This window comes from Chrysoperla carnea, chromosome 1, assembly GCF_905475395.1.
Source record: "Chrysoperla carnea chromosome 1, inChrCarn1.1, whole genome shotgun sequence".
NCBI classification, from domain to species: Eukaryota; Metazoa; Arthropoda; class Insecta; order Neuroptera; family Chrysopidae; genus Chrysoperla; species Chrysoperla carnea.
In genome coordinates, this window is record NC_058337.1 from 78,215,409 (window position 1) to 78,242,107 (window position 26,699).

Genomic DNA, 26,699 nt, shown 5'->3' on the forward strand with positions numbered 1-26,699 from the left:
TGTACGTGAATTTATCAATGGTAATGTGTTATTATGAACAACGGGACTAATAGGTACACTACCAAAATTGCCGTAAACAGAAATATTGGAATCACTTCTTTTCTTCATCATTCAATCTTAAATTGTATAAAAATATTTCAAATATTTAAAGTTTATGCATATATTTCGTATACGGTTTTTAATTACGTCGAATAATCTGTAAAAATTCGACCACCTAACGTTACCTGTATCGCGATATGAACGCGGTAGTTCTAGACTCAGAACAGCATTTAACATAAAACTTTTATAAAAATATTGCAAAACGTATATTCATTTCCAATTAGTCCAACAGTATACAGAATTATTTCCCTTTCAAAACGGTGCTTTTGTAAGGGGGATTGTTGTAACTTGGATCACAACTAACATTTACAGTAGAATCTTCGTAATCAGGATTTAAAAACACTCAGGGAATGTTGAATTACTGGATTTTTTTCTTATTACTGAGATTATATAGACAAATGTGCGTAAAATGTTTGTACGTATATCATTTTTAATCCCCGAATCAAAAAAGGGGTGTTATAAAATTGATCGCTATGTGTGCGTGTCTATCTGTATGTCTGTGGCATCGTAGTGCCTCTACGGATGAACCAATTTTGATTTTTTATGTTTAGTTTGAAAGGTAATTTATTGGAGGGTGTTCTTAGCTATTTTTCACTTGTTTTATGATTATACTCTCACATGAGTAGGGAGCGGTATGGAAACGACGGATGAAAAGGGCTCACCTTATTACACATTCGATTACCGAGTGTTTGAATTACTAAGACACTTTTGTATATGTTTTTTAAAGTCATTTTGGAAAATACACCATGGAAATAGTCTCTTAGCATAATAATTCCCACACACAAGTATACTTTTTTAAATACAATTCACGGTGCAAGAACATAATGTACCATGAACCGCACTTTGGTTCACTCCAGTTGGAATCAATTGCAAAAATATTTTTAATGTTATAAAAATCTAATCGGATCCTATACTGGGAAGGAAAAACGGTAAATCAAAAATTTTTTTCTTATTGTACTAGAAAATTTTGTTTCTATGTCAGTTATCTTACACTCTAAGTACAATTGCTCTTCATACCCTCGCTGTATCATTAAGAGCAATACCTTAAACAAAACGAAGATTGATCCAATGTACATTGCCATGAAGATACAACACTTTACCCACTGTGTGTGGGTAATAATAATTCTCTTTTTTTTCAAAGTAAATATAATGCCGCCAATCGTATATTTTTCATAAATTAAATCTGATATCTACAAAACATATTTAATTTCAAATATTTGTACTTATGTTCTTAAACCTTATGTTAAATTGAGGTATGTTGTGATGTAGGTACGTTCATACATACTTACATACAATTGTTTTAGGTTTATAAAATAATCAGTAAGTAAAAAATTATTGATTTAAAAAAATTAAAATATGACTGTTTGAATGGTAATGAAACAATAACTTAATTAAATATCGCTACGTTTAGAATGTACGTCGATCATATATCAATGCAGTGCTTATTAATCAGTTTACATTAAAAAATTTGATGTGACCACCATTTCAAATTTTAGAACTCCCTGTTTACTTTTAAACTTTTAAAGAACGCAAAATACTATATATACAGTCAAAAGCGGTTATAACGGCATTGAAAGGACCAACAGTTATGGTCGTTATAACCATTATAACCGAAATTATGTGCTTATATACACATGATGCCATTATTGCTGACTAGTTTTAATTCAAAGTAGTCGCTATAAACGATACATAAGCCTTCAAAAGCTTATTTGCAATTTTGTAAAAAAACAGCTACCATGGTAGCCTATAGTGTAACCACAAGTAGTTGTTTTAAGCAAGGTTTCTGGTGTTTGGAGGTGCCGTTGTGCTGATCACAATTAGCTCATACTTCGATCTTAATCAACCCCAACTCTGGAAGTCGAAGTGATTTTTCTCCATTGTCGGATTTGACAATAAGTCTTCAAGACATGTTGTTTCATCGCATCACGTGTTGGTGAAAATTTGCTTCACATAATATATTTTTATCAGAAAAGAAACACTTTTCTACTTTACAATATGAATTCTAAGACAAAGCTTAACGTTCACGAGAAATAACTGGTAAATTTTTTATAAATCAATTTGGGTCCCAAGATTTCCTGACGGTCTAACGAATCGAAATTCCGAAAACCGCATCAAGTCCGACTTGCTGTTCAAATTTTTCGAACTTTGTCCGTTTTTAGTGTTTCTTTTCTACGACTACACAGAAAAGTTTTTACAACGAACTTTGAAATGTTATATTTGTCTCTATCTCTTATTTTTATTAGTATTCAAAATTATCCAGATAATTATTGATTCTAGGTTTGTTGTTTGATAATCACTGTTGCGATTGAGATGTAGGTATTAACTTTTTTATTTTCATAAACATAATGAACTATGTAAGTCTTACAGATGTAAATATCTGTATGTATTGATATATGTACACCTTTTGTTTTAAATAAATTTATATTTTTTTACTGTTATGCCTGAACAATTATATTATTTCCAAATTCATACTTCATATTATTATTATACCATATCTATATATAATATATATTAAGGTATATTAAGTTTAGTCCCAAGTTTGTAACATTTAAAAATATTGATGCTACGAACAAAATTTTGATATAGATGTTCATAAAATCACCTAATTAGTTCATTTCCGATTGTTTGTCTATCCGTCTGTTCGTCTGACCTTCTGTCCGTCTGTGTACCCGATAATTCAAAAACGTAAAAAGACATCAAGCTAAAATTTTTATAGCGTACTCAGGGAGTAAAAAGTGAGGTCGAGTTCCTTATTGAGCAACATAGGTCAATTGGTTCGTGGGTCCAAGGACCCACCTTGTACATCGTTAGAGATAGAAGAAAAATTTAAATGTAAAAACTGTTCCTTTATAAAAAAATTAACAACTTTTTGTCGCAAACATCAGTGTATACCTTTGAGGTCGGCTCAAATTGAAAAGTATTTATTATAAGGGAATATCAGTTATGTATGTGTGACATGTATGAATGTGTAATGTGTAATCAACACTGTCTCTACATGGTATTTCAACAATTAACTCAGTAAATAGTTTGGTAAATAGTTATTATTATTATTAGTATGGTGGTATTTATTTATTTTGTTAATTCAAATAAGAATGTAATCAATCTACTTCTTTTTGCATTGTAATTGAATTCTTTTTAAATAATATATTTTACATACCTTCAAACACAAACAATCAAAATCCTTTAATATGATTCAAGAAGTTAAAATTCTTTTTATTTGATTGGTATTTAATTTACCTCATAGCTAAATGAATGTAGCCTATCTGAGAAATCATTACACATATTTATTAATATTGTTTTGGAAAGTTTTCATATACAAAACAAATTTGTTCCGTTTAATCGTATAATTATAAAATATTTTCATCTCAATAAATTTTGATCTTCTGACGAAAAAATTAACTGTCCTACTTCGATTACATTCTGTCTCATTGGTACTCAAAAGGTTCTACTCTCAAAAAAATTTTTCTTGTACTTTTCTTTGTTTTTACAGTTGACTGTAAAACAACATTGGCAAAAAACTGATGCATCGTCCGGGAATCGAACCCGGGCCGCCCGCGTGGCAGGCGAGCATTCTACCACTGAACCAACGATGCTCTATAACAACTAGAATATGTTTAAAATCGGTATATGAAATAATCTTCTTGTGAAAGTACTTACAATTGGAGTGAAGACTTCTACAGTAACAGTCGTGTTTATTTTTATGTAGGAAGATAATGATTCAACATAATTAATCGCTTCTATAGATGGGTCTCTTAACGTTTCTTGGCATGCGGCTTGGTGAATTACTAGAAAAAAATTCACGGGCAGATAGTTTTTATAAACAAAAATGTTAGGTACTTCAAGATGTAATACTCTAAAAAAATTTCCGTAAAATTTTGCTGCTGGTATTTTTATTTTATATATTATGATTTAAAAAAGTCAATGTACACCTGACAGCATTAGTACCTCTTAGCCTTAACAAAATAGAAAATTATTTTTTAGAGTTTACGTGCTTTAAAATTGTGGGATCCAAAAACAATAGCCGTGAAAATTCAACTGTTCATAAATGCATGGAAAAAATTTAGTACTTATCAAAATATTACAGAATTTGAAGAATTAATTACCGAAATTGAAATAGTTTCACTAATCATTCCATCAAAAACTTTTTTTTTTTAAATTCATCATTCAGTTTCAACAGACTTGGTTTCAAAAAGCAAATATACGTTTACTTTATTGTAACAGTTGCCATCCTGTACACAGTCGTTAAACTTTTAAATCTTGAAGACTCAATACCAACTCTCTAATATACCTTAAAAAATATAGTTGCAGGCTTTTTATTTTTACAAATAATGATTAGTTTTTTTCTAGTTATTCTTCAAATCTAAAATAAATATTCCAATAATACCAAACACCAAAAAATATAATTATGGGAAAATAAAATTTCAAAATACTATAAGTAACAATATATCAATTAGATTTGAAATATGATTACTTTATATTTTTGAATAAAGTAATGTAATGATTATATGTATCCAAAGAAATTATTTAATTTTATGATTATTTTTTAAATAAATTCACACAGAACAAAGTATAAAATATAACTTAATTTTGCTAATAAAATTTATCTTACACATAACCATTCAAAATCGAAATATTGAGTTACTTTGTTTATTAATTAAGAACACTTAACATTATCAAAAAATTTCGAAATCTTGTCATTTAAAGACCCCTCATATTTAATATTGGACTTGGCTTTTGGGTAAAATTTCTCTATACTTAAGAGAGATATTGTCATCCTGATCAAAAGACAAATTTTTTTCGGTATGTATGAATAGGCTATTGTAAATTAATTTCTACAACTTCAAGCATTTAATGTTTAAGGTAGTAGGTACTATCAATAATAGACTTTGTATTCAGAATTTAGTGAAACTTGGCATAGTTGTCCATTATTATATCATAATTAACCAGTTATATTTTCAGGGGCCTTCAAAGAACTGAAAAAAAGATATTTTAACATTGATCCTTATGGGAAATCACAGGTTTTATTTTATTTCACAAAACAGGACGTTCAGATTTTCAGTTCTCTGAAGGCCCTTAAAAATTTAACTGGTTAATTATGATATAATGATGGAAAACTATGCCAAGTTTCATTAAATTCTGAATGCAAAGTCTATTACCGATAGTACTACCATAATAGGTGCTAACTTTTGTAAGGGCAAGAACCGTCTCAAATAATTCAGTTAATAATTACCGTTAACTTCGTCTAAAATAAGAAGGAGAATTTCAGAATTTCACGAGAATTCATCTGATAAATATCTACTTTTTTATCAAAAAATTATTTCCAATTATGTGTAAAAACGTTATAGTTAATTTTGGCCTCTTTAACGATAACCCTTAAATGAATTATTTGTGTCGGTTCTTAGCCATTATTATTGCTTATAAATAACTCAGTTTAAAGTAATTTTAATCAAAAGCCAAATTCAATGTTAAATAGGCGGAATCCAAATTTTAACACTCATGAAATTTTATAACAATTTCGAACTTTCTTGCAAGTAATATAAAGGAAGACCACTTATTACAATAAAGTAACTTGTGTTACAAACAATATGAGATTGTACTCAAATTATTTATGTTATTTTATTACAAAATAATAAATAAACTAATAAAATAAACTTTACTTAGTATGCTAGTACCCATTTGTTTAATAATAATTTACGATGATTTTCTAATTAAAAGGTGATTGAATCATGTGGGATTAGTTTTAGAAGGCGTATTTATTGTCAATATTACTTTACATTAAATTATTACACTTAATAATTTTTTTTTATATGTTTATATGTTGTCATTTGTAAACGTTTCATGCTATGTATAATATTTGTGTGGCCAATTAAAGTACACAAATATTTACTTACAAGACAATAACTTTGATTTTTTTTATTCGAATGGTAAGATAGGATGTTGTACCAAGATTCAAATGTACTTTGATTCATTCTGATTTTCTATTTACAAGCTGACCACTACATGAACGAATTTGGAGTAGATATTTTACAAATAATTCAAGTGCCTTTTGTGAATTATAGAACAAGTAACCGGACACTTCAATGAAGAAATTTTCAAAAAAAAAATCAATTTTCCGTAAGGATATTCATTAATTGAAACGGATACATTAAATTTAATTAAAAATGAAGTAGTTTTGTATTATGTACCAAAACTTAGTTGCTACGCCTCTGTATCTACCGATAATAATTGTTAATATAGGTAATTGACCATCAAATTCATAAAAATGTAATTCATAAGTCAGCGAGTGAATCACCATAAAAGGTAGTTTTAATACTAATAAAATAAAACACTCATTATCGCTCCTATAAATTAAAAAATCCTGTTGGTAATGAATGTCATATAAACCTCTGTATACACACTAAAGTAAGGGTGTATTATGGCGATTGTTATTCAATGTTTTATAGCTGTAATATCTTGAATTTATATTGTAAATCATAATCCTGGTTACCTTTATTTCTAATTTTACTGCTACTTGAACGATTGAGTTGGAATGTTAACCACCACTTTCTTCCTACAGAAACGAAAAAAATTTGGTGCAGGCGAGTGAAAAGTAAATAGCAGCACTAGTTTTAATTTTAAATAACTTCATAAATTTTCATCTTTAAAGTGTATTTGTTTGTGTTTTTTCTGTTCGTAGATATCTGAAACTCAAAAAATAAGGTGTTCGAAGTATTCTAACCTTTTATTTACTTTTTTACATACATTTAAAGTTTTATTTACTTACTTCTTTTGTCTTGAAAATATAATATAAATATTATATGTAATTTACATTTAAGGTTTAAGATAACGTTACCCTACACAATTCTATTTCTGCAGTGTTCTTATTGGAGTAAGTAGTTGTTTCTAACCACGACTTGCACACATAATCGAATTTCGATCTACTATTTGCTAAAGAAAAGAAGATCTGTGGGCTATTTAGCCAGTGGAATTATCCCGGATCTTTTGGAGCAAGTTTATATTACGTCAAAATTTGGACTGAATCTATAATTTGGTCAGAATAGCATACAATTTTTCTAACTGTCAACAGCAGACAAAAGAGACCGTAAAAAGATCAAAATAGAAAATTCAATTTCGATAAATTTGAGACACGGATCACGGTTAAAATTTCAATTTCCTTTAAGATCAAACTTACCCTTATTAATTCTCAAAAGGGTAGACGAATAGAACCATAGAAATTTTGATTCATTATAGGACGCAAATACAATGGTTGAAAAATTCAAGCTCATCGAAAGGCTCGAAAAACTTAAAATTTTCTCTAATATTAGATTACTAAAAATGATTGCTTGCCACATAATTCTTAACAGATCCAGTAGATAGTCTATACATAGAAGTCGCAAAAGTTAAAATTAATGTATAAACGCTATTAATAATAATTAAGAAACATGTTCTTTGTTTTTAAAATTTATGTATGTGTATTTTTGAATATGTGTGCTACAAATTCATCCTACAGTCGAGTTCCATCGCTTGGGTCATATTTTTCCCGCCTTAGGCTTTCTCATTACAATACGCTTTTTTAAATGAGATTTTTGTCTTTTCTTGCTTTTTATCACATGAAATATTTGCATAGAAGGGCGGGAAAAGGGCCCAGAGGAAACACACTAAAAAGACGCTTACTTAAAATTAACTAAATTCTTAGATAAATTTGTTTTGTTAATCTCAAATACTCGAGTATTTACAAAAAATTACCTTTCCAATTAAAATAAAAAAAGTTCACTCAAAATAATCAATAAAAGAAAAGCTAGTACCATTAAGTTAGTACATAAGATACTTCTCTAATAAGAATTTACAAAACTTTCCTTTAGATTTCTGCTGAATGTATTCGATTTTCGGCTTATATAAAAAAGTGTTTATGGATATTTTTAATTTAATTTATTTAAATCAATTTTTTCCATGTATGGTTTTTTTGCAGGCAAGCCTATATCATTATTTTCGCATTTAAATTATCTTCTGATAACAATTTCGATTGCTTAACAGATCATTGTAGTTACTTATGTTGACTTACCTATTCATTTATGATGAGGTAACTTTACCGATCTATGAACCAATCTAAATTGGTATGATAATTTGATGACAAAAGATAATTTAATTACGCTTGCCTGCAAAAAACCGTTCATGGAAAAAATATATTAAAATTAATTTAATTAAAAATAGCCTTGAACATTTTTCGATAGAAAACTATGATAGGCGTGTTTATAAATCAATAAAATTTCATAAAAAATAAGTCTCCTCTGGTTATCAGATGGGTGAAGATCGTTCTTGTACCTTAGACCAGTGCAAGTGCCAATAAAACCTTTTATATTTTTGGTACACAATTTTTTTTAAAATCTTTTTGTGGACTTACAGCTCTATTCAGTTAAATACAAGACTCGGTAGATATATCAGACACCTAAGAAACTCTATAAATGGTGTCTAACGATTATAAAAGGGACAGATAGTGTATCCTTACCCGTTGACCTTTGACACAGTGTATAAGTCTATATTTCATAAAAATATGACTAACAAAAGACAAAACATAAACAAAGCTAAATAAGTACATGAACACGTACTTATTTTTTACACGTAATCTCAAATATGATCACATTACAATAATAAATTTTTAAAAATCATAATTAGTTAATAATAATGCTTCAATGAAGGAGAGAGAGAAAGAGAGAGATTATAATTAATAATCTTTATTTTATTTTATTTATTTTTTTTATTATGATTAGTTTTTTTTTTTTAAAGTAATTTAATGTTAAATATTTAACATTAATTTAATGATGTCATACTAGTTTAATGGATTCATAATCATATATTTTAAAAACTGTATATTATATTGTGTATCACAATATTCATTAAAATATGATTCATTTTACTTTAAGAAGTTCGCGAACATCTGGCTTATCGATATATAGGGAATCGAAAAATAATTTTAAGACAAAAATGAATGTACTTGATAAATTGCTTATGAGTTAGTTATTTAACTTTATAACCGATTCGAAGGGCTGAGAATTTCATACACAAAAGTTTTTACTTCATAGGCTATCTTGTTCTAAAATCTTTTATTGATAGCATGAAAGGCGTCAGTTTTTATACCATGTGTATGAAATATACCATGGTATATTAAGTTTAGTACCAAGTTTGTAACGCTTAAAAATATTGATGCTATGAACAAAATTTTTGTAGGTATAGGTGTTCATAAAATCACCTAATTAGTCCATTTCCGGTTGTCTGTCATTACGATAACTCAAGTTGAAATTGCTCAGGACGTAAAAAGTAAGGTCGAGTTCGTAAATGAGCAACATAGGTCAATTGGATCTGGGACTGTAGGACCCATCTTGTAAACCGTTAGAGATAGAACAAAAGTTTAAAGGTAAAAAATGTTTCTTATGAAAAAATAAACAACTTTTGTTTGAAAATTTTTTCGTAAGCATAACTGTTTACCCGTGAGAGCGCAAATTATGCGCAAAATTGTATAGTATGTATTATATAGGAATATCAGTGATATGTGTGTGATATGTATGCATGTGTAATGTGACAGAGTAATCAAAACTGTCTATACATGGTATTTCAACAATTAAATTGAATTGATTAAATCATAATTGTTTGTTTTCACTTGTTTCGAAGGAAAGAAGATAATTATCGTAGTTTTTAGAGGGATTTTTAGGTAATGTTTTTTAGAGGAATTTTAATAATTGATGTGAGTGGTACCCAGACCAGAGTCTTAACGGCTTTTTCTGAGTAGTGATAGGTCTAACAGATTAATCTATTTGAAAATATAATAAAAAATGTATTTTCAAAGCAGTATCAATGATCATTTGTTTAGTTTTTATGAACATTACTGTACACTAAGTGGTACCAACTAATAGTAATAACAAAAAAGATCATTTAAAGATTATTCCACATATACCATACATTATTTACTAAAATATTACTTTTTGTATTAATTTATTTGAAATGATATTTAATAAGTCAAGGATTTATTAAAAATATATCTATCCACATACATTTTTTTCAACTAATAAATATATTAAAGATATTTTATTATTATAATTGTTTATGATTATGTATTTATTTATTGTAAACAAAAATAATAATTTTGTTATGTCCTTAAGTTCAAATAATTACATCATTTATCAAGTAAATATGCTCATATTTGTATGCATATGCGCTTGCTTAGTAGTTTATTAAGTATAGGTAAAAGAAAGAAAAAAGATTAGCAATTTATGTTAATTATGATAATTACACTTCTAAAATACTTGGTGTTCCACGAATATGTAGGAAAAAATTTATCGTCTACGACATTTTAGTCAATTATCGAAAATATTAGAAAATATTTTGTTTATTAATATTTTTCTCTTGTTCAAAATCGAATGAAATTCATTAATAATCTTCTTGAAGTTCATGAACGTTTACGAATTGTCCACCACGTAGTCATAACAATTGCAAAGTTTTCCTAGTTTTTCATTTGAATAAAATCCAAATAAACAAAGCTTTAACTTATAAAATCGGTATAAAATCACATTTACATGATTAAATTTTTACAGTAAGCCACGAAGTATGCGATAAGTAAATAATATCCGTAGAGTTGAAGCCATCAATTAAAATGCGTTATAAATGCTGCTTACTTATACCGAGATACTGTTAATCCCAGCATCTGTCATTATATACCGTACGTAGACTGACATATTCAGATTCGATAGGCGGTTACGGTTATGATAACAAAAATATAAAAATTAGATGGAAGCTAATTCATCATACAAGAAATAATCACTCCTTCCCTATAACATTGAATTAATTTAACAAGGATAACAAAAATCTTTACTTAGATTATAAATTCAAACTATATTTTAAATCGTAAAATATTATTTTTCGAATTTAAAAAAAAGAAAATAATTTAGTTAAATGTTGTACATGGAAGTGTTGTGTTTTGATTTGGTTACACACCAGGTCACCCAGTAAAATAAATTTAATATTATTTTATTACCAATGTATGACTTAAAATTTTTAATTCATTTTAAAAAGTGTTTTTTATCAAGGTAATATTTCTATTACGATTAACTTTAATGACACATCACTTAAAAAGGCGCCATTTAGGAACGTAGATCAAAGTGTTGCAGCTTAGTCATCATAGTTTGTATATAAAGTTACCATACTTACCATAGATAAGAAAATGTCACGATTGGAAAAAAAAATTTTTCTTTTGAAATATCAACGCACGAAATAAATTTGTAGTAGACTAACTATTTCAGCAATACTCTGAATATTTTTCCTTCCATTTGTGTATATATCACTCAGCATTTGCACCAGTGCTTGGTTACTAGGTATCTGGGTTTAAATTTCTAAAAAACAATAACAAGTGTGGATTATCAGAAAATTTTGATTTAGTATTTATCACCAGCTGCAGCTAAATGCGTCCCAAAGGCAAACAGAAATATGAGAAGATTGAAATGATTGTGTCGTAGTTAAGAATGATAGGTAGAATAATGGTAGGAATAAGTGGAGTAAGACAAGGTATGCTCTTGTGCAGGTGAGGCTAGGGTTGGAGCATTCTTTCACTCTCGGAAATCTCTCTTGCACGTTACCCAGTCACCGCCATATTGATTTTTTGTTTACGTTCGAGCTGTCTAGTTGGTCAATGTTTTCTTTACATATTTTCAATGTCGAGTTGTCCCATGAAAGTAGCAAAAACCTGCACGATATTTTCATAACTAAAATCAAGAAACGATTTATTCATTACCAAAATCAAAGATTTTTCAAACAAACCTTGTCTAATTCTAGCATGGGTATAATCTAGCTTGATTGCTGAATTTATTATCGAAAACGGTGCATTTGGAATCAAACTCAAAAAATGACGAATTAAAAATAACTACTAATCCTAGAAATATGAGAAGAAAGAAATAAATCTACAATGTCGATTCCAGGCCTCAACACTACTGTTTTAGATTTGTACGCCAAAGTGTTCCATACAACTTGGAAGATTGGGAGGATATATCTTAATATATATATTTCTTGTGTGCGTGTGTATGTAATTGAACTCCTCCTAGACGGCTGGACCGATTTTGATGAAATTTTTTGTGTGTGTTCGTGGAGATTCGAGAATGGTTTAGATTTACAATTTGGTCCAGTACAACTGCTTTTGAGGGCTCCGTACCAAAAAAATGAAATTTCATTAAATGGTGGGAGCGCATATAAATCATATCACATTATGTATACTATGTGTACTATGTATTTTTAATAGTATTCAGGTATTGTCAATAGGCATTTATTAGAGCCATATGCGAGCGCAGCGAGCTCTACTATCAAAGGTCAGGCCAAAGGTCGAAGGTCAGGCCACTCCAATAAATAGGAGTTAAATTGGGGTTTTGCGGGATGGGTTTAGCGGACAGGCTAAACGTAGTATAGGTATTCATGAATTGGAGTTACGTTTTTACGGGACAACGTCCGTCGGGGCCGCTAGTATATATATATATATATATATATAATGATTGAAGGCATGAGAGAGGCTTATGGGTTCTAGCCTAGAGTAACACGATGGGTCTTAGGTGCCCGAGTAAGTCAGCTTCTATCGTACAAAGACAAAAAATATATACACCAGTTTTCCAATAAAAGTATACGATAATTTAAACACATTCTTGTAACATTACATTTCATTAAAATCGTAACGTTTGTTTTTGCGTGATGCTTGAATATAGAGACTGTTTCCTACTATGACTTGAAATATTTTACCTTTGAAAAATCAGAAGATGGTAGAAGATTTAAATGCAATTTTAAGCAGGCTTATTAAAAAAAAGTTATAATTTCTAGTTTTAACGAATAGAAAAAGAAACAGGTACAATTATTATCTATACCAAATGATAAAATGTCACGATAAGATAAATTTTTGCTGTTTAATTTTGCAAAAAATTGCATACTTACAAAACAAGACTTTTAAGTAAAAATAAAAAACTAAAAACACTTTTACTATTTTTAAAATAAGTTAATTACTTTTGAAATAATCTTTATGACTTAACAACACGTTTCTAATACAAAAAAATAATGCCTTTTTGCTATTGTTCAAAGTAATAAATATTTTTGTAAACCAATAACCTATATATTTTTACCTTTCAAATTTTTTAAAATGCCGAAAACGATGACAAGGTAATAAAGAAAATAGATTTTGAACAAAAAAAATAAAAAGGAGTCAGTTGTTTTATAAATGCTTTAATATTTTACTACAGAGAGCTTCAAAATTGAATCTTTTTATATATTTCAGTATTTCTACTTTTCTATTCCAAAATCATTCATGTTAATTTATTGATGTAAAAACGAAAAAAAATTTATTTAAAAGAAAAATTTATTTACGTTTCTATTTAAAGAAATTATGAGTGATGTATGTACGTGCCTCACTCTAAGAATTTATTAAATAGGTATCTAAATTGCTACCATCAATAACATTATAGGTTAAGAAAAGTGTTAAAAAAATAACATCATTACTGTTTCATCAGTTTTTCACATATCCAAGACGCATCTTTACAGTATTTAAATTTTGAATTAGGCTTGTTTACTTCGCCTGGCTTGTATATTTTCTGACCTTGAAATACTTTATTTTATAAGTAGGTACAACTCGAATTTTAGCAAAATTTGCATTTTCCAAATTTAGTCAAGCATGAGGATATTAATAACTTGGAAGTGCCCGTATATGATAATTTAAGTTTAAAATTGCATTTTCATGAAAGTAGTAGAATTTATTTTTGTATTCTCAATACACTAGACATTGGCCATCTACCTCTATCTGAGTAAAAACTACTGTTTCAGAATCCTCCTCCAAATAAAATTTAAAAACAAAACAATTGTTTTTTATTATCTATAGCAAACTTTAGTCTTTAGAAAAACATTTTTCTGTTGCAGGAAACGTTTTTTCTTAAACAAATAGTGTCAATGACTTTAGTTAAAAAAATATAGTTTATCACGTGTTATAAATCAGAATTAATATTTTGTATATAAAACCCCAGAAACGCTTTTCTGTTCCACAGAAACCCATCTTCCCTATGCCATCCATGGTCCGATTCACATGTCGATAATTTTGACTGTGCAATCCATGTTTACTTTTGGATATACATTCTATCAACGTGCTATTACTCCAATCATAAATATTTACCTTTCAAAATAATGAAACTCCGGCAGTCTCCAAACTTACAAGCCTGTATTCTTAATTTTTTAGCACACGGTACAAAAATGCTAATGTTTTAATACTTCATAAACAAAAACAGAGGGTTTATTGTATATTGTATGTATAATTTAGGAAGGGAGTCAAAGAGGGAAAAAAATAAGACCCTCACTGTGCTCATTATCACAGCGGTAAAAAGTCAAAAGTCATCCACATCCATACCCTTACTACACATGCACATAACATTTTAAAAAAAATCCTAAATAAATTTTATGTATATTTATTTATTTTATTTTATTGCATTTAATATTTTAACTTTACTAAAACAAAAATACATTGCAGTTTAAGGTAGTGGTACCATGTAAGGCCCACTTGCCCTCAAAACACCATAAATTCTCTACATTAAAGTTTTTTTCAAAAAATTACTCTGAGTATAATATTTAATTATAATGAATAATTAATTATATAATAATGAGTATCATGAATAATTTATTATTCATTGGAAATACATTTGCACACTAAACTTGCCATATTTAAGGTAGTACTATCGGTAATAGACTTTGCATTCAGAATTTAATGAAACTTGGCATAGTTGTCCATTATTATATCATAATTAACCAGTTAAATTCTTAGGGGCCTTCAGAGAACTGAAAATCTGAAACGTCCAGTTTTGTGAAATAAAATAAAATATGTGATTTCCCATAAGGATCAATGTTAAAATATCTTTAAAATGTCTTTTTTTCAGTTCTCTGAAGGCCTCTAAAAAATTTAACTGGTTAATTATGATATAATAATGGACAACTATGCCAAGTTTCATTAAATTCTGAATTACCTTAAGGGGTTCTGGAACTGAAAAAAAAAAACTAAATTTCAAAAAAAAATATAAGGCTATCTTAGGAATATTGTTGCCCAAGAAGACCCGTTGCATATAGAAAAAAAAAAAAACTATATAAAATTATCATTTGATTGCGTTTTTTTATTAACCAATATGTCAATATAAACAGCAAATTTTTTTCTAAAATAAAAATTATCATAAATTATAAGATCTATCCTATTAAAATACAATATTTATAATCTTAGAAAGGCCCGGGTCCGGCCTTTTTAGCAAACCACAAATCGGGCCACCATACGAAAATCAACTCAATTGTAATAAGTTCCTGGCATAAAGGTTTTTCAAATGAAAACAGAAACTCTTTTTTTCAATGTCAAAACGTTTTGGTATGAAAATGTACTGCTTATTATAAAATAATTTTAAGTATTTCAGCCATTTTTTACTCACTTTGTAATATCACTGAAAACTAAAACTCAACGTTAAAATGGTCTCGTATTTGTTTATAGGTGGGTTTGCCTTTAAGTCTGTGATAGTTTTTACATATAAAAAAACAGATATATATATATACTTTTTGTAGTTTTATATGCCAATTTCCTGACTACGTTTGGTATGTTCTATTTTCCTACACATATAGGTTTCGGGTATACATATGTTATTACGCAATATGTTCATCTAAAAATCTAAAGGAGTTAGTAGTTAATAATTTTTGTTTAAAAAAATATTTTGAATTAGAATAATACAAATAATGATAAAATTATCATTTTATTATTTAACACTGAAGATTGGATAACGGTTTAGATATCAAAGGTTTTTCTATAGTTATGCATTTTTTAGAACAGGAACATATATCGTGTTAAAGTAAGGCATCGATATATAATATAATTAAAATAGTATGATTTTGAAACAGTATGGCGCGTATAATATTTAATTTATAGCATAAACTAAAACCTAATAATTTTTTATATTCTTTATGTTCTATGGTTTAGTGTTTAAAGTTAGTTATACATGTAAAGGATCTTGTTCGTATGAGCGTTTTTATTACATGCATGTACACAAATGTACGTTTTAGGTATATAAAACCGTTTTAGTTCACATATTGGCTAGTTTATAAAAAAAAGGCACTATGAATTGCATCAGCAGCAGCAGGTAGAAGAAACAAAAAATTAAAAGGAACTGCATAATATAAAAATATCAAATAAATCCTTATAATATACCTTCACCGTATGGTGTGGAATCTATAAAATATATATGTAATTCTAATGTCAAATTCATACCGAACAATTTTATCAATATGACCTCGATGTTAAAAAGCAACTAAAAATCAATCAATCAATAATTCAATTTATCCATGTGTTAGACTGCTTAATTCCAAATTAATAGCAAACACAAAAATTCATTGTTCATACTGCCATCACTAACTCGAGTTGTATATAATCATGTCCAAAATAATCTTGGAAATCAAGTTTCTTACACATTTCAAACATTACAAGATATTACTAAAAAAATAATCTAATAAGAGCATTGAATCAAATTTCATAGAATTTGATGTGTTTATCCGATATATTTGTCGCAAAAACTATCATGTCACTACTTATTTTTGCCACGTGAAATTTTTTTCTTGATTTAGTTTTTTTTTTTTTTGATTATTGTTTTCATGTGTTATTTTGGTCATGGAACACCTATGTATCTTTAATTATTATCTTTGGGGAATTTATTGTTGGTTGATTTAACGTAAATGTCATATTTTCCAGCCAAAGTATGGATATATCAATGAATTAAGTCTTGTAATGAAATAAAAGTCAATATTATTTTATAAAATTCAAAAACTTAATCCTTTTAAGAAATATTAATCTATTTATTCTTTTATTACAGGTATGAAATTTTCGATCTCGGTACAGACACTACTTCTATTTGTACAACAATTTAATTTAATATGTAAGTATAGAAATAATAATGACAACTATATATAGGTATTAGCTCCGTGCATGAGCTAATACCACAAGTATTGTATCGTTACCACAGTAACGACACAACGCTTTATTAATATAATTGTGTGAATTGACATATAAGTTTATAGATAGTGTATGTATATATTTAATATTTTTTTTAATTGTTATTTTTTAATAATTTTAATTTGAGATTTCTATACCATTTACATAAAAAAAATTGAAAATTAGTCATAAAAGCAATATTATTAAATATAAGGTTAATTCCAATAAAAATTAAACAGTTTTTGACTTTTCAAACAGTGGGATTGAAAATTATTGGAGTGAGTAAAATCATTAGAAACACATATTAAGAACGATAAAGCTCCGAGTTTTCCCATATTGCTGTGTTAAAGACTTATTATACTTGCTTAAACTAATCTTTAAAAATGTATCGTCTTAAGCAATCTCTACCAAACAATAAATCTAATAATTATTAGAAAAAGATAAAACATGTTTCAAGGCATACACACATAGCATTATTGTAACAAAAAAAATCACATATCACATGCACATACCAGAAAAAAAACCGTATTTATCACTACGTAAATAAGGTGGGGTAGTTTTTATACCCTCTATAACTACAACATTTACACTATTAGGTATAATAATGTATAATATTTTTTGTACAATATTTTATATTACATTTGTTAATTTTTTTCTGACACTTTTATATGCAGGTGCTTCATTCGGTAAATAATTCTTCATATAAAAATATTATTCCTATTCTTGAATTGCAAAAGATTTTTTTTATATGATGTTTCAAAATCTCTATAAAAGATTCACCTGCTGAATGTAATTTTTTTTCAGGGTATTTATTAGCTTCTTTTTTTTATTCTTTAATTTAAATAATAGATAAATTCTTAGAAACAATAGAACTTGCAATCTGTTGTTTGCTGTTTGATGGAAATTTGTCAAAAATATGTTCGATATACCATTAATTTTTATTTTATAAGAAGGTTCTTCGATTATTTATAAAGTAATTAAAGTGCACTTTTTTACAGCATATTGTAAACAGCCGAGATAGTTTCTCAATACTCAAAATATCTTGAATAAACAAAATTGTTGTTATATTGCGGCAAAAATTTTAAATGCCAATACGTTCTAAATTTTTCTAAATTTTGGATCAGTGATTTTACTGAAATATTATTAGTAAAAAGGACAGGAGCCTATTGAAACCTGGATACCAATATCAATCCCAATTAACTTTACCGTTTTTAAATTTTTTGCCGCAATCACAAACTCATTGAACTATTTACACTTTTGTGAAAATGAGCTATAAAACCTTTTGCACTATTTAAGAATGACTATTAAAACATTACGACATACTAATTTTTATTCAATTTCATAGAAATGGCTGTAAGTTGGTTTTAAAAATAATATTTTGACAATTGCCGACAAATATAATTTGTTATACATTTCCTTGAATTAACTCAAAATATGGAAACTCGATCTACGGGAAACGCCCTCATCGTGATCATAAGATCTACAAAAACTATTTCCACTTACCTATATTGTGTTGTTATTTAGTTAAATTTCTATCGCTTTACGTGTAGTTAATAGTTAAAAGTACCTATTTTCCTATACCTCTAAATTTTCCTGATTATGGGAAAAAAATTATTATTTATAAATTATATAAATAGTATGTACATAGATTTTTTAAATGAATATAGATTTGGAACTACCAAATAATAAGTTCGCGATTCACCTTAACAAGAAGGATTGTCTCATTTGTATTTTCGAAACACAATTGTTTTATATACTAGATTTTTTTATTCCTATAGTCTTATGTTTTATTCCATTTGTTAGAGTAAAATAATCAAATTATCTGATGCCATTCCTGTAAAAACTCCGTGAAATTAAATTGGATCAGTTTATTAAGATCTATTTTATGGATTTCGAATAACCTTAATTTATATTTGAAATTAAATATTTTATTTATTAATTGGATTGTATCTAGGGTAAAGTTATTTTTTTTTTTTAAGTTGGGTGGTATTTTTACACCGATGATTCAAGAATGGTATTTATTTAGATTTGAAATATTGATAAATATGTTTTGATAGATATTTAATCTGACGTTTTTGACTACCATACAACTTGGTTTTTTCAATTCAATGTGTGTTTGTTTTAAATTCAATTTTCAAACCGAATTATGGGTGAAGTTTTTGAAATAAAGGATCATTAATAGGCTCTATCGTTTAGTAAATCTATTTTAGTTAGTAAATATATAATTCATGTCTCAATAATAACGAATGGTTGAAGAAACGAGAAGGATAACAAATTATGCAAAAGTTTCAAAACGCGAAAAAAAGTAGGCACAACTAAGAGGATATTTTCAAATAAAGTTGCATTGTTATCTTTGCCTAATTCAATTAAAGAAGGGGTATTGCGTCTTCATTCGTTTCATTACTTCAGTTTTTTGCAACAATATTGGTATACTTAACATTTTAATTTTCTCTTTGTTACGGGTAGTACAAAAGTCTTTGATTCATAAGTCAGATGGTGTTGTTTTACAAAAAGGAATGTGAGAATGATCAGCTTCTTTTAGTACTTATTACGACGTTAGACAAAAACTCGTCTCTTACCTGGCGTATAGGTAACTTTGTCAATATACACGCTTGCCTTACATGGCTCTAAGGATATCGAAATATTTTAGCTTAAAATATGTAAACTTTTTGATTATATTTGAAGCCTCCCGTCAAAATCTGTTTTGAATTTTTTCGGATATCCTTTTTCATCCCTAAAAAGTTTTACGATATTTATTATAATTAAAATGCACATTATAATCAATAAACTTTCTTAATTTCACAATTTTTGAGGAAAAAAATCAAAATAACATTTGAAAAGGATTGAATGGTGTTTAGTTTCAAGCAAAAACTATTATATCCTGTTGTAACACTGGTTGGAATATTAGGCTCAAATGAGTTTCTTTCGTATTTATCGATGTATGCCTACACATGTTATTGTAGAAAAATTTAAGTTTATCAGTGCGTAACCGGTGAATTAAAAGTAACCACTGTGAAAGTATTATAATATATGTCCACTTTGGAACATTTCGATTTCAAAATATTTTATTTTTAATTATTTATTAATAACTTAAAAGAAATTCATTATAAATATAAATAAAAAACAATGAAAAATATTTATAATATTTTATCACTTTTGAATACAGTGGAACCTCGGTAATCTAGCTCCTGTCAAATCGCTTTCTTTGTAATCCAAAGTGCTGATAGCATGATAAATGTGCATTATGGCAGTTTGAATATGACTTTGGTAGCGGTCCAGCGGACGTTTATGATTTATAGTGATTTATAGTACATTATTACTTATATATGTAATAATTTTTCAGATTACAAGGTACTCTTGTTCAAAAATTTACAAAAAACAATAAAGTGGAAGCTCTAAGTATTCGTCTTTAAGTTGTTTTGGATCTAAATCAAGTTAAGTTTTTCTAAAACATATTATTTATTACGTTGATTAAACAACACGATTAAGTTTAAAACACCATTAAATTTAAACCAATTTATTTAACTGTAATTATAAACCTTAATGTATCCAATTTCTATGTTTTTAATGGTATGTACGTATATTAAACGTCTACGTTTTTAATGCACAGACGGATATAAACGTAATTCTCAAATATTATTTTATGTACCTACATTTGATATGATAAACTAATAATTAATTCACTTCATATTATTTAAATACATAATAATTACATTTACAGAAATATATATATATATACAAAAAAAGTATGTTTTAAATCAGTTAAGAAAAAGTTAAAATATTAGGTAGGTATATACAATTGTAACTTCCATATACGGATCATAATGGAGTTTAAAGAATATCTATATCTACATATTAGCACTCATGATAAATACAACTTAGAGAATTAAACTTCTTATAATTTGGGTCTCAAATTTTACGTAATAACTAGATCAGAAATAGCATCCTGAAACATATATCAATCTAAAATCGGTTTTAGAAAATTAACATCGTCGTGTTCTTTGTCTGGTTGTTTCGTTTAGGTGAAATAAGTTCAGAAAAGCTTAGTCAGTATTAGCAAGCGAGCATTTTAATCCTTAAAAACGAGTGGGGTTACATTCAGAGTTTGCGGAGGAACAGAATAAAGATTTTAGTTAGTGGAGAAGTTTTTTAGAATGGGAAAGCATTTAAATATGATTGGTAGCGCAGTTTATTGCAGCCATCCAATTTCCAATATTAATATGATGTTGTTTGTTTACCCATTGATAGTTTTTAACGATTTATGATTAATGAAACTCGAATCACTCGTTAAAACATTGTTTTACTTTTTTTTTCTACTGTCGGAGCCATATAGTCGATATTTTTATTAAGGAAAACAATTTAATTAATGTACAAGACGAAACAAACATTTACCTATATTTATATTTTGATGCTAATTTCATTTTAAGTATATCACATTCAATCAAAAATTGTGAAGTCTTTATTTTTTCTGACACGAAATATTTGTGAGAAGAATCATTTGAATAATAAATCTGCCCACAACACATTGCACAGAGGTTATATGACGTTAAAATCAAATTTTTTTTAAATGTATTCAAATGTTAAAAACAATTAAATATAATAATAATTATATTTAATAGTTTTCAAATTACCTAAACAATCTACAATTACACATAAGTCTTATAATTTTTTTGTTCTTATAACACCGGATATAATAATTTACATTTATAAAAACTATATTTTATATTAAATGAATTTTCATACAGATCTATCTTTGACAGCCTTAATATTTTTTAATTTAATTTGTGTAATTATTATTTTTTTTTTTTTAAATTAAATGTTTTTTCTTTACTTTATTTTTTATTAAGCATGCAAACAAACTTTACAAAAATTACTTGTATATTTCAAATACCTACTTCAAAATAAAAATTACATGTTTTATCCCTAGTTTGAGGCATGTTAAATCTTGAAAATGTATCGAATAAATTTTAAGAAAAAATATTTTTTATGGGACAAACTTTTATTGTACTAAAAAGTAGAAAATAATTTTATTTATAAGTCATTCATACCTGACTATTTGTCAAAGCTTGAGGCGGTTAATATAAAGTATCAAAAATGAATCGGACCGCGTTATCTACTCTACATGCCTAGTTACTTTTCGATTCATCCTTGATATTAAACGCCTCAAGCTTTTACAAATAGTCGGGTATGAATGACTTATAGATAAAATTGTTTTCTACTTTTTAGTACAATAATAGCTCGTCCCTTGAAAAGTATTTTTTATTAAAATTTTTAATTTAAGATTAAAAATATGTATTTATATAAAATATAGTGGAAGCGATGGGAAAATCAGGGCGGCGCAACCTCAGCATGCAACTAAATGTGCATGCAAAATTTCAGCTCAATCGGTTGAAGATATCGACACCAAAATTGAGTTGAAAGATTCCTCCGTAACATACATACATAGTTTGCAAGTTAAACAAAAGCTTTTAAAATAGCAATAAGTCACGCTACAAAATGTGTTATGGATGCAGCTGCATCCATACTATTTTGAATTAGCTCATCTCTGGTTTGTGGTTTATTTGAATACACTAAATTTTTCAAATGCAAATAAAGTGAATATCGGCATATTCTTTATTTGTAGAAGTAGCCATTAAAATTAATCTTAAAATTACAACAAAAAAATAAAAAACACACACGAGACGAGCCAGATACTCTTCAGAGAGCTATATCTTCAATTATAAGACGCTCAATATGTGTTGTGTGGCAGCGGGAGACATTTTCGCAGTCGAAAAATTTTTAAATAATAAATCATGAAACTACTCTTTACTCAACAATGTATTTACTCTATTGATTAATTGCTTAACTATTTGGTTTTGGACAAAAGTATGTAAGGCGCTTTCGGCTTAAAATTGTTCAAAGAATACGGTTAAGCAATTTCCATTTAGTCACGGAACATCCTGTACATGTATTTAATGAGTAAGTATTAAAATGTAGAGTGCATGCTCAAAATTCGATAAACAGCGTCCTTCCCCGTTCAACTCCTCGATAAAGTGCATAAGTCTGAATTTTCGGACAAAATATGTCAAAAAACTTCAATCTGTAAGTTTTTTAAAAAACAATTAAAAAATTTGAGGATGGTTCTATAAATAAAAATTTGTTATCTTTTTTTCTTTAATATCAAAATATAACAAGATCGAAAATACCTGCACTTTTTATAATACTACATACAACAAGTAAAACGCTAAAAAGTCTGACAGACTTCATTAGACCCATGTCAAGTCAAGAATAATATCAATGCTGCCAAAATGGATTTAAAAAAGTAAAAATAAGAAATAATAATAGAATCATAATTATAAGTCTGGTTTGTTTTTATAAAATTGCAATAATAATTCTCATTAATTATAATATAAAAAAAATACTATTTCGTACTCTACTATATTCCAGGAATTATCTTAGACAAATTAGTTAAGATTATTTGAAATTCTTAGACAAATATCAAGAAATCACTTCAAGTAACTGGAAACATAAGACATATAAAAAAGCAGTTCAAGTGAAAGTTGCAAAATTGATTTAAAGCTCCATTTCAACTTTAAGGATTTAGAGGGGATAACTTAAAACTTTACCCTTAAGCTTTATGAGCCAATTGCAAAACTATTGTTAAAAGTAATGAACATCCCGCATAAATTCAAAAATTATTTAAAATAAATATACATACAATGTTTATTTGCGAGATATAGTGGAGCAAATGTAAAAGGCTAGAGTAAAATTCGGCACATACTAATCGATGCATCTTGGAAATTTTGCATACATATAGCTTTAATTAAATGCCTGCGTTTTAAGTAAATTGAAAAATTGCTCAAACGGATGCAATTGTGCATTAACGCAGATATTTCGAAAATCTGAAAAACTGGGAAAAACTAAAATAAGCAATTCAATTAAAAATTAGAACTGTGGTATTTTTTCCATTTTGTTTCTTTGGATGTATGAAACTCTATTATTCTATGAGTCAAAAACTACAATTTGCCATTAGTAACATCAATGCTTTTTCTACTATAGCGATATTTCATTTTATTTGATTCGAGTATATAAAATTTAACCTTGAATCAGAGGGATGCCAAAATAGTTTGTTTATGGTTTTGAAATACTTGAAATTATATCTTTAAAATGGTACCTTTGTGTACAAATTTATGTGCATATGTGATGTATATTTTTTAGATAGGTAATATAAGAACAAGTTTTATACTCAGTATTTTTATTTTTACAAAAATGCTCTTTTGAAGGGTGTGGTAGTCATTCTGCACTTAACACAAAATTAATAAAAATAAATTCTTTTAAATTTTGTAAAAACATTCATGATTTATCAATTTGTGTGCCTATGATAGATATATATTTTTTCGGTTCAATAAGTAAAGTCAGAGGTTGCAAAAATTATAATTTATGGGTTAAATATGCAGTACTGAACATATTTAAGTATTGTGTTCAGGAAGACTTTCATCCAAGTTTTTGATATCAATGATTAACAAACTGGAATTCTATCAAACTGGCTAAATGGCCAGGCGAGTAAAGTCATAATCACCGTTGACTGATTAAACTGAGAGGTTGCGGCTTTGAGTCCAGGTAGTTTGATCTATTATAATTAATGGAGCGGTAAATTGGGTGACACTGTCTTCACTTGGATAAGAACGAAGTAACCGGCTCAACCCACACCATAGCAATTTAATTTTATGTACTCAGATGTAGTTTAAATAAATAAATATTAAAAATGGTGATATGGTGAAATGGTTCCTCAGGCATAAAACCCCATTTTTATTTATATCAACGGCTTTTTGTATTTGTTTTTTCCATTTTTTAAATGTAATTATGCTAACAAAGAATATGGAAAAATTATATTCCTACATTTCACAAATTGAAATTATAACTACCCGATGTATCATTATAAATATTATCAAAGATAATAAATGAAAACTCTAGAATATTTCGAAATAAATTTCGATTTTAGTCCCAATTTCTTAGATCAATTTTTGTACTGTATAAATACGCATTTCGACTACCAAGTAATCATCATCCATATGAATTAGATAATCATAATTACTCTTATTGTGTATGTTATTCGTTGCTAATTTGGTGGCGGATTGCACTCCAAAGTTCGCAACCAAATTAGCAACGAGTAACATATACAATTAGAGTAATTACGATTAGCTAATTCATACTGATGATGACTACTTGGTAGTCGAAATGCGTATATATATAATACAAAAATTGATTTAGGAAATTAAGGCAAAAATCGAAATTATTTTCGATGTATCATGTTCATAACACATTAATCTATTGATACTTACCTACAGAAATTAAAAATTATCGTGAAAGTTCATTAAAAAAAGATATTTTTCATTAATTTCAACAGTAGAGTCCACAAGGGCTTTCATATTTTTCAAAAATTAAAACACAATAATCAATCAACCGATAGAAAATAATTATTAATATTTTTAAATAATTTCCTCTCTTATTGAAATTATTTTTATTAAAGCGTATTATTATTAAATATTTGAAAAATTGCAAACTCATTATTTTATTTTTATTTTTTTGTTACATTAGCTTTTTCTATTTCTCTTCCTCCTATAGCCCCATATAAACAATTTCTTTTTCTAGTATATTTAATTTTCAATTGAAAAAAAAAAATTAGAGCCATCATCTGCATGTTATACTTATTTATATATGATTGTTCATAAATTTAATCTGTAATTACATTTTATTACGCAATTATATTTTAATTTCAAATAGAACAATAAACTTTTTTATATACTTTAATAAGAATTGAATATGTATGAAATCATCGTTAACTGTTCATATATTTTAATATTATTTATTTGATATTTTATAACTTCAATTGAATTCAATTGTATTTTTTTTTTTTTTTTTGTTCTTTTTAATTTTTACGATTTGTTTTTTCAATGCTTTTTACCACATCTCTTAACAAGTTTAATAAAAATGATTCCGTAATCAAAATCAATCTGAATTACTTAATGTCGTTATTTGATAGTAGAAAAGATATAAAAATTTGCCCTATGTCATTAAATATGAATGACTAGTAAATTTTTATACAAGTGAAATTTACAAAATTTAAAAAATCCCCGACGAATGCGATTTATTTCTAGTAAACCGATTTTTTTAAACTTAGCTATAAAATGTTCTCAATCAAGGCGGTTCGACCGTTTAGAAGTTACGATGAAACTGAGAAACACACAAACGCACAGATAAACACTTCAAACTTATAGCTCTCCTTCTTAAATCATTATCAAAGTGATGATCAAGGACATCAGATGAGATGAAAAGGAGAGCTATCATTTTTTTAGACAAATTTTTGGAAATAGTTTAATTAAAATTGATATATTTGAGTGAGTTTGTTCTTTTGATTATTGTTTTGAATTACCAAATTTTTTTACCATTTCACTTTTCAAAATGAATGGAGCCAGGTTTATTTGACCATTCATTTGACCATAATTCTTTATCGCACTAGCTAAGAACACTCTCCGATAAATAACCTTTCAAATGAAACCAAAAAAATTAAAATCGGTTGCTATCTATTTTATTGTAAAGTTTCATTTAAATGTATTCAGTAGTTTTTGCG

General features: G+C 27.4%; 1 non-coding gene across 1 annotated transcript; it reads right to left on the reverse strand.

The window, feature by feature from the left end:
• Positions 1–3,621: 3,621 nt before the first annotated feature.
• Positions 3,622–3,692, reverse strand: Trnag-gcc. The gene has a single exon. It is a non-coding gene; the product is annotated as a tRNA-Gly (tRNA).
• Positions 3,693–26,699: the final 23,007 nt, after the last annotated feature.